The sequence below is a fragment of the Spea bombifrons genome, chromosome 3 (genome assembly GCF_027358695.1).
Source record: "Spea bombifrons isolate aSpeBom1 chromosome 3, aSpeBom1.2.pri, whole genome shotgun sequence".
Classification (NCBI taxonomy): domain Eukaryota; kingdom Metazoa; phylum Chordata; class Amphibia; order Anura; family Pelobatidae; genus Spea; species Spea bombifrons.
Window position 1 is genome coordinate 118,040,331 of NC_071089.1, and position 14,225 is coordinate 118,054,555.

The window sequence follows — 14,225 nt, forward strand, 5'->3', positions numbered from 1 at the left end:
ACGGGGACTGCGGCTTTGACATCACGGCTATCACACGCATTACATGCATGCATGGCTGGGGTGTCTCTTCAACTTGTTTTGGGGGAGGGGTGCGTGTTTACAGGGCCCAATCTTCTTCTTTTGGGGCCACGCTCTCTAAAGTGTTATGTAGCCCCTTCTTTATGTCCGGGGGGCTCGCGCTTCTCAGTCAATGTATTGTAAAGCGTTAGAGGCCACCAAGGTTAACAAAAATGTACCCCTGGCGCCAAATGCCCCGGGGGACACTATGACAATCCTTGGGCTTCATGATACTACCGGCCAACTTCTACACCTGGGTTAGCGGGGGAGGGGGCGTCATTCTGCGCAGTATGCATTCTCGGGGGTCCCAGACTATAATTTATAAAGCCATTTTTTTTAATACACATTATCGCGGCTTTTAGGGCCGTAGAACCCTGCGATACCCTCATACCCAGCAAACATTCCGAGCTCCTAGAAAAGAGGAGCATCAGGGGTTTTGGGGGTTCAGCGAGGGACTGTCTCCCGTACAGTAAGGATGATTGGCAGTGCTTGGGGCTGCGTGTGCCGCCATGTGCAGAGGGTCTGTCCGTTTAAAAGGCGGGGCGGGGAGGGGCTCTGCGTGCACTGGCAGCAAGAACTTGTAGTGCGAGTTTGATTTTTACCCACAATGCACCTGGAGAGAAAAAAGTCCCAGTCAGTGAGCGAGGCGGAGGGAGCGCACCCAGCGCAGGCTCAATGACACAGCGGGCAGCCTGCAGCAGCAAGCCCCGAGCCCCGGCCGGACCCTGACGGACAGTCCGAGGAGCCGGGCCCCGCACCAGGAGCACTCGCCTGCAGCGGACGGGCGGATGGAGAGGGCCACGGGGAGCGCACGGCCTGGCAAAGCCACAGAGCTGCAGCAGAGCCAGGTACCCCGGGACAGGGGGGCAACGGGGGTTGTTGCTGTGTATGAGATGCCCTATAGAGGGTCACGTGGGAGGTGACAGGAGGCATGCACGCACAAGCAGGGTATTGCCCCACACTGGCAGCTCCAGGATCAATAGCGGGGGTGAAGAAGCAATTGCCCCCTCTAGTGGCTTTAAGGGCGGGCAGGGGGGTTAGTTGGTGCCTTTGGTTAACTCGTTGCGTGCCAGACGTGGCCGTGCTAGGGAAATAGGCTTTTTGCTTCCAGAAGGTGTTAACCCTTTTATGGTTTTGTAAATAAATACACCCCTCCCACCAGTGGAGAGTGTGGGAAAAGAACCCCCCACTGACCATAGAGGGGGTGCTGGCAAGAGATGCCCATCCTGGCAGTGAAGGGGTTTGGTTGGTGATGAGGTGCCCTCCCTGGCTAGGATGGGGGTTTGTTGATGATGAGATGCCCACCCTGGCGGTGAAGGGGTTTGTTGATGATGGTGATGAGGTGCCCTCCCTGGCTGGGAAGGGGTTTGTTTATGATGAGGTGCCCTCCCTGGCAGTGAAGGGGTTAGTTGATGAGGTGCCCTCCCCGGCAGTGAAGGGGTTAGTCGATGAGGTGCCCACCGACAGGCGTCTTTTAATAGGGTAACTGTGCGTGGAGAGCAGGGGTTGTAAAGCTCTCCAACCTCCACAAAGGGTTAACGCGCCATAAGGCCAGGCTCACGCTGCTGGTTAATCCTCCTCATGCTTGGAGGAGTGTGACTCTGCTTTTAACCCCCTTGATGCCAGAGAGACCGGTTACAAGGGCATTGGCAGCAGAAGTAGGCCAGTCCTCCCTCCGGGGCGAAGATTTAACCCCTTTCTTGTCGGAAGCGTGTGGGATGCCAGGGGTTAATGTCTCGGAGGGGTCTGTCCAGCCTTCTGATGTGAGGGTCTCTGTCCTGGGCAGGCAGGGGTGGATTGTTTTATTTTTTTCACCCCTGGTCCCCGCAGGGCTGGCAGCTGGCGCTGTGCGCTGTATGATACTGTAAGTACTGTAAGTAACCCCTTCGGTGCCAGGCACAGTGTGTTTGTGGTTTGGTAGCAGAAGCGGCTATGCGCGTGTATTAACCCTGTCATTGCTGGTGTGCCCTTATTGACGTGACAATGTTTGTGTAAATCCGCCGAGCGCTTTATTTATGTATTTTTAGTGTATTTTAACCCCCCGTTCCGTTGTTGTTGTCGGCTGTGCACATCCCGTCGCGTCCGAACCTCCGCTGGATCTAAACAATGCCTTGTTGTCTGTTTTACGTTTACCCCCGGATTATAAATAAACATGGCTGCCTTAAAAAAACAAACAAACAAAAAAACTCCAGGACTTCCCACCCATCCCTATATGTTCCTGCAGGACTCGGCGGTCTCCGCCACTTGTCAGAAATAAATATTTTCTTTGTGTTTTTGTGGGGGGGGGGGGGTTTGCATTTGGTTGCATATAATAAAAAGCGTGAATCTGAGTGCATTCTGGCCCCGACCGTGAAAGTTTCGTCCTGTTACGCCACTTAGTCGCTGTCACCCAATTCAATAAGGAGCTTGAAGTGGCCTCTGTTAACCCTTTGAGTCTGACGCTGCTGTTTTTTTTTTCTTTATTTTTTGTATTATTATTGTTTTATGCAGAATTTGCTTCCATGATTGGCTGCTGTATATTTATTGTAATTTTTAACATAAAGTTAACATTAAACGATTCAGGGGGGAATAATATATATAATTTATTGAAATCCACCCTGGCCGGCTGATATCACTTCTGCTCTTAGACTGTAAGCTCCACGGGTTACTTTAACCCTTGAAGCACCACGTGAGCAACATCTTGACACTAGGGCACACTAGAAGGGTTAACGGAAAACCATGCCTTGTTGTCCAGACCCTGCAGTTAGACCTGGGTTCTGTAGCTTGCCTCTCTGCGGGGCGGCTGCTCCCTGCAACTAGTTCTTTTATTTTTAGTAATAATATTCCTTCCTCCATCAGAGGCTTAACCCTTTTTATGCCAGGGGCCAGAGTGGGGTGTGTGTGTGTGTGTGTGTGTGTGTGTGTGTGTGTGTGTGTGTGTACTACCTTCTTCTCTCCTGATGAAGCAAACTATGGTGTGTAATAGAAGCGTAGATGTAAGTGGAACAGCCTCCCTGCAGAAGTGGTAGAGGGTAATACAGTGAGGGGATTAAACATGCATGGGACAGACATACGGCTCCTGAATCTAAGACGAGACCAACGGCTGATTAAGGTTTGAGTCTTCACAGCCGGAGGGACGTGCGACTAGACGGGGTTAAAGTGCGCAGGTTGTGTCACATGACCCGTTTGTGGTGACATTCTGCGTGCTTCCAGCGTGCGGTTTTATTTTCAGTCGTGCGATTGCCCTGGGATCTGCTCCAGGTATGGGGCCGTGGCGGGCTGAGCATCGTAGGAGTTGTAGTTCGCAGCAGGTGAGGCAGACGCGGTCTGTGATTGGCTGCTGACGTTGACACATTCTGATACCTGCAGCCAGCGATTCCTAATCTCTTAATCCGGCTCCGCTGTTTTAACCCCAACCGATCTGTACATAGCTGCTGTGTACTACAAATCACATCACACTCAGGCACAAGATATGTGCCATTCAATATATATATTTATAATACTGCTTCATAGAAAATACCCAGCCAGCTTGTGCTATTTAAGCGCTTGCTGACTACAATTCCCAGCATGCACAGCCCAGCTGCCGTTCACATTAATTCATACACTGTGCTGCCCCTTTAAAACATTATATATAATAGTTATATAATATATATATAATAATCTCTCGCTGGGCCTGCGCGGGGCCGTGTAAATGTGATCCTGTTGTTACGCGGACGGCTTGCGAGCTGTAATGGAAAGCATGTGTTTCCGGGACAAACCGAAACCTTTCTATACTGTATAAAATAAACGAGATTTGGAATATTCCGGTTCCATTGGCGTGTTAATTGCGTGTGCGTATCAGTCCGTGTTCTCTTAGAGGCACCAATCCCTAAATGAGACTCCCCCCCCCCCTTTCTTAGTTAACGGTGTTAGTGAGTTGCTGTTCGGGACGTATCACTCTCATGACCCTCAGCCGCAGCTCCTTGATATATCGTTCTCCTTCCAGTTTGGAATAACCCTTAAAGTCCTGGATATGTATAAATAAGTTGTAGTGAGATCCGTGCAAAGTATTTTTTTAATCGTGGCCTTATCACCATAGCAACTGCTGGTGCAGCGAGCAGGACTATTCCACTGGTTGCTATGGTGATAAGACCGCTTCTAATAAAGCATGGCCGCTTTCTCTGTCGCTGCAGAGTTTTTCCGTCTGTCTGCCGCCGTGTTACGCGGCCGAGTGCTTTAATTATAGTTGCCGGGCGACGTTTGCCGTCGGTTACGCTGCCTGCCGTCCGTCCGGTAATGACAGATCGGCCGCTCAGGGTGTGGGAATCGCTTGTTGGGGGGAGGGGGGTCTATAACCCCGAGTGCCCTGCACCCCACTATCATACTCGGGCTCTGTAACTCTCAGCCATTATTTCTCAACGCGCCTCCTTTTATATAAGGAGCTTCTTTTGGTTTCCAGCGTCGCTGCAACTCGATGTTTATATATACCGTAAAGGAGCCGGGTACACCTGCCACCTGTCCTGGATTTACTTGAACAGTCCCTACAGTTCTATCTACTTCTGCTTTCTGCTCCTGCAGGAGCGTGTGAGGGTACGGTGCGTGTGTATGTATGTATGTATGATATACGTGTGTTGCGTGTACATTACGTGGGAGCCGTGCAGCTGTGCGTTGGAACACGTTGCACTTTATCTACTGACCTTTGCACAGAAGCCGCTTCATGCTGCATGTTTTCTGCGCCCTAAATGTTCACTTGGCCCCCAAACTTGACCAATCTTTCAGGATAAATAATAATAATAATAATAATAATAATAATAATAATAATAGTAGTAATAATCCCGTTTATAAGTAACCCGCCTGGGGCTTTTTTTGCTGATCCTGACTATTGATGTTGTAAATTTTTTTTTTTTCTATTATAAATGCCGATGGCGGCCCTCCTGCCCGCCACGCAGCGATCCCCCTCGGATATTTTCTTGTATTTATTTATTTTTTCGCGTTACGATCGTGTTAACACGACCCGCTTTATTTATCTTTCATCCCCCTGCAGGAGAAACAAACCGCGCCGGTAACGTTCTGCTGCGTGGGGGGGCAAATAAGATATAAACAAGAAAAACTGGCCTCGTTTGTTTATAAAACTAGTCGGGATATTTAAATTTATTTTCTTTTTACATTTCAGTTGTTTTTTTTTTTTTTTTAATTTTTTTTTTTTTAATTTTACCTTCAGAAATTGTACCAATATTTACTTTTCTTCCCCCAAACCGTGTAATCGCTTTGGAGAGAGAAACATTTAGGAATCAATAATAAACTTTTCTCATTCAAAAATGTTCTGTAAACTATTTAAAGGGCCGGTACAGCAAAGAGCTAATTCTTAAATTTATTTTATTCTTTATTATTATCACATTTTATCTATAGAGCAGACTCTATTACAATGGGGGAGAATACAAGTAACAATATACTAATTTTTTTTAAAAAAAAATTATATATATATATAATAACCCCATCAACATACGGTACAGAACTAGTAGAAACCCCTGTTTTTGGGAGCTTACGATACGTTAGGAGGGGGAATAAAACTGTTCATCTCTTCTGCAGCACTCAAACTAAAAACATGACATTTTGTAAAAAAAAAAAAAAAATAACCGCTGGTAGATGAGGCTCGCGGCTTTCACGCAGCAGAACGTTACCGGCGCGGTTTGTTTCTCCTGCAGAGGGGTGAAAGATAAATAAAGCGGGTCGTGTTAACATGATCGTAACACGGAAAATAAATAAATACAAGAAAATATCCGAGGGGGATCGCCATCGGCATTTATAATACTATTATTATTATTATTATTATTATTATTAGCGCAGAAGTGTGAGAAGCCGCAATATCCTGAAAGATTGGTCAGGTTTGGGGGCCAAGCGAACATCTTGGGTGCAGGAAACATGCGCGGCGATCGTGCTGTATGGAGGGGACGTTTCTGCAGAGCGTCTCCTGCGCCCACATTTCCGGGTGACTGCTCGGGGTCAGAGGTCAGCCCCTGCTATTTGATTTAAACAGGGGGGAGAAGCGCCGTGGGCTCCCTGTTGTGTTGGGAGGGGTGAAGCTCGGGGGTCTCCGTGTTGGGAGGGGTGAAGCTCGGGGGTCTCCCTGTTGGGGGGGGAAGCTCGGGGGTCTCCCTGTTGGGGGGGGAAGCTCGGGGGTCTCCCTATTGGGGGGGGAAGCTCAGGGGTCTCCCTGTTGTGGGGGGGGTGAAGCGCCGTGGTCTCCCTGTTGTGTGTGTGGGGGGGTGAAGCTCAGGGGTCTCCGTGGGGGGGGGTGAAGCGCCGTGGTCTCCCTGTTGTGTGTGTGGGGGGGTGAAGCTCAGGGGTCTCCGTGGGGGGGGGTGAAGCGCCGTGGTCTCCCTGTTGTGTTGGGGGGGGCAGGTGAAGCTCAGGGGTCTCCCTGTGGTGGGGAGGGGGTGAAGCGCTGCTCCCTGATGAAGACGTCGCGGATTCTCTCCAGAAAGAGCAATTCCGTCAGCTGCAGCGTTCCCTTCGTTTCCGTGGTGATTGCTGCACGTTGATAACTTCGTAGCAGAGTGATGTTTTATAGACACAGCAAATCCCAGCACTCTCAGCACGGTTATGTCTTTGACCAAGTGGATGATCCCGGGTGCCGGTGATTTTTCGGTTAAAACCGGCATTGGAGCAGATTTGCATGTAAAATGCTACGTTAGTATGTTATCACGTGTCCCAGAAGCATGTGCGTGTACCCCATGCCATGTAACAGTTTTAATTGGCCAAAGTGGGGTGTGTTGCTTTGGCATCAGGGTTAGCGGTGTGCGTGGGGGGGCACAATGGCCCCGTCTCTGATTCCCCCGGCCTCGCATGATCACCACTTCCCGCTAGACAGCAGGACAGTCTGCCAATAAGTATTGGGACAGTTGGGTGGTATAAGGGCCCATTTGCGTTGCATATCGGGTGTACTGCGCCTTTAAGGAGTGCTGTGTGATTAGGGGTGACCCCCGAGCAGCCGGATCGCACTTAATTGTTGCCAGAAAGCTTGGCGTCAGCGGAGGAGAATCTTCGTTCCGGCTTCCCTTTGTGTCGTGTAACATTCATTCACGATGTGGCGCGGGTTCTCGTTACTCGCCGTGAATACCGAAACCCCGTTCATACGGGGAAATATCGGGCTGGGTTCCCGCGGTGCTAATGAACTCCGTTCCTCCATAGACTTTCATTAGTCAGAGAGTCCGGCCGGGTGATTAAGACCGAGCTGTTCTGTTGTTCCCCGCAGGCAGTATGATGAGGAGTCGGGGGGTTTAGTAGATCGGGGCTCAGATAACAGAGCGAGAACTCAAATAATACAAATAAGCAGCTGCCAGGAAACATTTCATTTTGGGGCAGAAAATAAAATAAAAAATATATATATTTTATTATTTATATACCTTTTTATTTTTTAAATAAACGAGGGCCCGGGCAGTACTTTAGTCACCCCCAGCACATTTCAGCTCAGAGCCCGGCATCGCATGCCTGCCACACACGCCGCAGTGTTGCCGTGAGCGGCCCAGAGGGCCGTAGAGAGATACGGAGGACCTTTTCTATCACGTAGTGCCGCGTCCGTCCCTCTTGGCTCCGTAGCGGAGGATTTTCCTGCAGGGCCGGCGTCTGGACCCTCGCTGTGGGACGTGGGGGTCCTGGGTATTAAGATTGTGGGAAAACAGGCTGCCGATTATTGGGGTAACTAGTAAGAAATAGGCTTTAACCCTTCCATTTCCACGGTTGCCCCCTAGTTACTTTCTCATTTACTATATACAGGGATCGGGAGGGGGGGCTCACTATTTTTTATTAAAAATGATCTTTCCACGTGTAACGTGTCCACCGTGTCGCCTTCCGCTAACTGCATGTTTTTACATGTAAACCTGACAGCCTCTCCTGTCCCTTTTGCCCCTGTCTGTCTTGCCAGATACCCCCCACCCCCACGCAGAATTACCCCTTTCTTAATCCAAAGCAGTTGGGCCCAGCATTAACCCCATACTTGCAGGGGTAGGTAAGTGGAACAGCCTTCCAGCAGAGGTGGTAGAGGGTAATACAGTGAGGCGATTTAAACATGCGCGGGATAGACATACGGCTCCTGAATCTGGTTATATACGTTTTTCTTCTGGTTGCATTGGTATTGATTTTGGGTGGTAAAAAGGTTTTCAATCACCCTGTCTTATCTTCTAAATATGAAACGTTTGTGCGTGACCCGCCGTGGCCTCCTTCCTTTATACCTATTTATATATATTGTGAAACTGCACGTGACTCTTTTATGTAGGTGTTTGAAGGGTTAATTTGAATTATACAGGATACAGAAAGTCATGTGATCCATAATTCCCCTGGTGGGGGTATCGATCAAAACAGACCTTTCACCAAAAAATAAACGTAAAAAGCGTATACGGTAACATTTAACCCTTCGTTTGGTAGAGTTTTTAAAATGTTCGTCGTGTGTTTTTTTTTTTTTTTTCTTTTTTTTTTTTTATTCATTATTTTGGGCGCTCGCTTCCCGATTCCCGTTATCCACGAGCAGCCAATATGAGAATTTATTCTTTATTAAAAAAGATATATTTGTATATTTTAAAGTGACCGGTCTGCTTCGATCGATTGCCTTTAAGCTAATAAATGTAATAATAAAGTTATTTAGTTTACGGCGCGTCGTTCGTCGGGCCGGCGTATTGCAGCCGCTGCGGTCATCGAGATGCGTCGGGGTGATGTGAGGGGTTTACTTGTTCCTGGGGGGGTAGTCCTGATGTTTTTCTAACCCAAAATTATGGCTGATCCGCTAAATAACCTGACCCCGTGTTGTGGGCCGCGGCTCCCGTTATACGGTATTGGGGGGGGGGACAGTAGTGACAGGGTTTGTAGCCAGCTGGTTCTCGCACAATTCCCATCACCCTCAGCACCGCTTGTTATAAAGGCAGTGGTGGCCGAATACAGTCCGTCAGCAGCGGTGGTGAATTGTAGCACCTGTTAGCAGACATGGCCCTTCCTATCTGCTTATCGGACTCGTAAAGTGCTGATGCATGGCTGAGTTTTTGCCTCCCTTCTGGGGGGGGGCAACTCCCAGAATTCCGATCCGCCTGAAATGTAAAGATCTTCCGCCCAGACGCCGCCGGCCCCTGGGAGACGTGGAGTTCTGGGGTCTTCAGAATCCCGAGTGGGCTCGGTTTTGCTGTGTGTTATATATTATAATAATATATATATTAATAGCCTTTGTCGTTGAATTATGTCGCTGCTGTCTCGGGGGGCCGATGGAGGGACAGGACCGCCGTGACCCAGAAAGGGACGCGTCGCGTGGGATGACAGCGCCTTCCTGCATCCCACCATCATTATCCTTCGCTTTTAAAATCAATCTCTAATCAGCCAGAGCGGCGGTGGCCTCGCGAGACCCTCTGATCTTCTAAGGAAAGTGGCAAAATCAGGCAATTTACCAAATTTCCACTGCTTTACAATCATCGTTTTTGTCACGCAGCGTTCTCGTGATTCCCTTCGCCCCGCGTTCTGCTTTTAAAGGATTTTTCGAGCAGAGTCGCCACGCAAACGGTTATGTTGGTTTTTGATTGCGATTTTTAGAATAAAATCCCAAATAATATAATATAATATAATGTCCAAACCAAATTGCCATTTATTTATTATTAAAAATGTGAAGGAGCTGCAAAAACGCAGGGACTTATTTTTTATGTAATTTTTTGTCTAGAAGGCTCCATATTTCTGCATGCAGATTCAAACTGCCGTCTTCATCCAACAGCATCGGAGGTTGTGGGGGGGGTTGTGACATCACAGTATAAGGGGACATTTATACATAATTCACTTATTAATAAGTGTTTTGCAATGGGGATGAATTGGTTAAAGAAAAAGGAAAAAAAAACCTGGCTATAAAAAGAAAATATTAGCAAAAAATATAACTGGTGTTTAAAAAAAAAAAAAAAAAAAAGTGACATAAAAAAGAAAATATAAGAAATATATATATATTTTTTTTTTTCTTGGCAGGATGAAGTTTAGAGCGTTTGTGGTTCAGAAGACTCTCTGATTGAGGCGCTTGATGCAGCCGTCTCGTTGTGTCGTTCCCACTCGATTAGATCAGCCCCGAGAAGGCCGAGCGCGCTGTCGGGGGGGGGGGTATAATATGATATAATAGAATAGGCCGCGTTCTAATAGAAGCCGAGCCTCGGAGTATTCCCGCTGAGCGTACGGAGCGTGTCCTTGTCGCCACGGAGCGCGTCTCTCTGCGGCTGTATTGTTTGCGCTCTCCTGGCCGCCGGCGGCTCGGGTTATATACACATATATACATTTATATTTAATGTCTCTTTATCTGTAAATATAGAAGAGAAAAAAACTCTCCTGCCGTGAGAAGCGATTTTATGTAATAATATCCAGTCTGTTTGAGTGGCATGAGAGGGTCGTAGCCGAGAGGGTCTATAACTGACTCGCTGGCTGCGTCTGAACTCCTCTGTGTTCGCTAGCCCATTGTATAGATCAAATGGTACCATTAATGACCCTACACATTGGTGAATAACAAGTTCTTGCCGTTTTAATTACTATTAAACGCTCCAACTTTTTTCTCACACTGCCTGTGGGGAAACAATAGAATGGCTCAGTCCTAATCACCCAGCTGGACTCTCTCGCTAGTAAAAGTCTATGGAGGGACAGACTTCATCGGCATTGCCATAAAGCAATTCTTGGCACAGCTGCTTCCCTCATGGCACGTAGGGGGTTAAAGGGGCAAACGGGTTCGGACGGAACGCATGATCGATGAAACGTTTTTTAACCCTTGCTGTAGTTTTGGGATCGTAGCCAGCATGCGCGACTCTCTGCGTGTTGCTGAGCGAGCCGCGGCGCACACGTTAACATATTACATAATACATTAGCATATTACCGCGGATATTACCAGATCGCTCGCCTAAAATAAAAGCGCTTTCGAAATCGTTTTCTAAAGGGGAAGGAAGCGCCTTCTCTCCAGGAATTCTGCGGATCTGGCAGTTTTTCAATATTATGCAGGAGAAAAAAAACGCCAAACTTCCCATTTTTCTGTGAGAAATAAAATTCTGCTTATTTTATCTTAACATTTTTTGCATTTATTTGTACAATAAAAGGAAGCGGCTTTTAATTTTTTTTCAATAAAATATTATTAATAATAAATAATATATTCCCAAGAATATGAGTATCTAGGGTTTTAAATATCTTTGGCATCACTTATGAAATGTTTTTTTTTTTTTTTGGCTGATAATGAAAGTTTTCCCCTAAAATTTAATAAATCGTGTTTTGTATAACGGCTCGGATCGGGGCGTGGGGGATGTTCGTTGGAATTTTTCTTGTAATAATTGTTTTCTTTGCGTCGATTATCCTAGACATTGAGAAATTTAAAGAAATGTAAATACGTTGGGATATGAAATAAAAGGCTGCGGAATGTTCTGGAATTCTGGAGAATCAGACGAGGCGATGAACCCCACGCGTTATCGGATACGTTATTATTCATTCAGAGTAACGGGCGGAATTAGACCGGATTACCCGATACGATGACTCTTATTCTGCAGCCAATAGGATCAGTGCTGCTGTTTTCCTATTGGCTCTGCTCATGGAACAACCTATGAGGATACATTTCCCCATAGAAACAGAGTCTGCCAGCAGGTCGGCCCCATCCGGCCCCCCTCTAGTCGCCTGTTTCTCCTGCTGTAAAGACTCAAACCTTAATCAGTCGTTGGTCTCGTCTTAGATTCAGGAGCCGTATGTCTATCCCATGCATGTTTAATACCCTCACTGTATTACCCTCTACCACCTCTGCTGAGAGGCTGTTCCACTTATCTACCACCCATTCAATAAAGCAAAACTTCCTCAAGCTCCTCAACCCCCCCCCAGGTGATAGTGTGACGGCTCTAGCGTCTTTAATTTATTTTTTACTCGTGTGCTGGGGGGGAATTAGGACCTCAAAGCGCGATTTTGAGTCGTCTTTAGTTCTGTAAAAACTCTAGATATTATGTAACCGGAAACCAAACACAATGTAGGAACTGCAATGCTGGTGGAATGTTTGAAAGATGATCGCCATAGCAACCCATTAGTCTGCCCATTGTTGTGTTTTTGTTTTGTTTTTTATTACTATTTTTTGGCTTATTTAAAAAAAAAAAAAAATGAATTCCGGGCTTCTAAATTTCGGTGTGAAGCGGTGAGATGTAACCTGCTTTATTTATGGTATAGAAAGCCGGGCCGCAGAGACGTTTTTTAATATTTTTTTATTATTCAGATTTTATTTAATAAATCCCCGGCCCTCAAAACGGCAGCGCGTGTGACTAAAGCGGAGAATCAAAACACAAAACAAACGCTTTTATAAAATTACTTCCAAGCGATAGAAACAAAGTTTTTATTATAAATCCACAGATTTCCGGTCAGTGCCAAGTCTATAATTTAAATTTTTTAGCGGCGGCTTTAACCCCCTTGTTACATTATGAAGGTCGGTGCGGAGCCTCCTTGATATCGTTACCTGGCGCCAATGCGGGCATCAGAGGCAGATACATCCATCCCAGCTTCGGGCAGAGGGCCGGTCGGTGGCCGCGGGGGGTAACCGGTGAGGGGCGTCTGGGGACCGGGTCCTGGGGCAGGACTAGCTAAGCCCACAACCAAAATGCACCACTGCTCACTGGATTAACCCCTACCACTTGTGCTGGAAGGCTGTTCCACGTACCCACCAGCATGTGATTTTGGGATTTTGAGTCCGGCTGGAGCGCGGGATCGTCTCGTGTAACGCGCCATTATTTTCGTGCCCCTGCTTGCTTCCTCGTCAGGAATTTGCTGCGTCTCGCGTTTTGCTGGCGTTTGCTTTGTTTTTGAATATTTATCGCCGGGTTGCCAATCTGTCGCCGCGGAAATCGCGTCCGTAACGCTGCGGCTGTCGGCCGGGTAATCCCCGGTAATGCGATGCAAACACGGAGAGCGGGGCGGCAGGTGATACGTGAACTCAGGTGATCTCACCTGAAGACGGGGCCGAGAGAGCGTCAGCCTCAGGGGTACAGGGACCGCCGTCACAGCCGAGGTGGGGGGTTTGCGTTAAGACCGCCTGTTTAGAAGTGTGTGTGTAATATATATGTGTGTATATGATATATGGTATATATATATAATAGCGTATATACACACACCCATTAATGGGCTCTGTGGTCCCTTTAAATGTTTGAGTTGTCTCTTTTGCAATCCTTTATGTGCTCCCTCAGCTAAATGCCGTAAACGCTTCTATAGTGGGGCTGTTGTGGGCATTAAACTGTCCCTGTAATATTGAATGTAACCATTTCAGTGCTGGAGGATAATGAGGTGGATAATTTTGTTCAATTCTCACACATCCGCTCTCCTAATATATCTGTTTTTGTGTTTTGTTTTTTTACTTCCCCTTTTTTTTTTTTGTAATTCTTGTTGTTATTCTTGCTGGGTAATAACTTTTATTACACGAGACCCCCTTCCTTCTATGCTAAAAAGTAGCTCGCTGCGTGCAGACCCCGCTCCGGCGCTGAAAAGGTTAAAGTTTCAGCCGGCCAGCGGTTTTACTCGATCCGCTAACGTTTCCTTCGTTCGACGCGTTTCCCTTTTTAAGCGGCTGATTAATAACCGCGGTGAGTTTTTGGGTCTCCTATCGTAACCCGGAGAATACATCGGGACCCCAAAATATCCGTACACCCCCTCGGCTTCCAAACAACGCGGGAAAACAGGAGGATTTCTCTTCCTCCCGCTAACCGCGCTTCACATAATGCTTCATAATATTATATATAAATATATCTCACACTCAGACGTTTGGAGTCACCTAGAAATGTCCTTGTTTTTGAAGGAAAAGAAAATTTTATTCATTAAAATACCGTGAAACAGATCGGTAATCCAGCACAGACGGGGTTAATGCTGTAAATGATTATTGTAGCTGGAAACAGCTGATTTTTAATGGAATCTCTTCATAGGCGTACAGAGACCTTTATCACTCCCATCACTCCTGTGTTCCAATGGCCCTTTATCACTCCCATCACTCCTGTGTCCCAATGGCCCTTTATCACTCCCATCACTCCTGTGTTCCAATGGCCCTTTATCACTCCCATCACTCCTGTGTTCCAATGGCCCTTTATCACTCCCATCACTCCTGTGTCCCAATGGCCCTTTATCACTCCCATCACTCCTGTGTCCCAATGGCCCTTTATCACTCCCATCACTCCTGTGTCCCAATGGCTCTTTATCACTCCCATCACTCC

General features: G+C 47.2%; 1 protein-coding gene across 2 annotated transcripts in view; it reads left to right on the forward strand.

Annotated features, from left to right (window-relative positions):
- Positions 1-684: 684 nt before the first annotated feature.
- Positions 685-14,225, forward strand: part of NCOA1 (nuclear receptor coactivator 1) — a 66,587-nt gene continuing 53,046 nt past the window's right edge. For both annotated transcript variants that reach the window (XM_053459508.1, XM_053459509.1), the window contains exon 1: positions 685-905. The gene's annotated coding sequence lies outside the window, so the exon portion shown is untranslated. The remainder of the gene's footprint in view (positions 906-14,225) is intronic.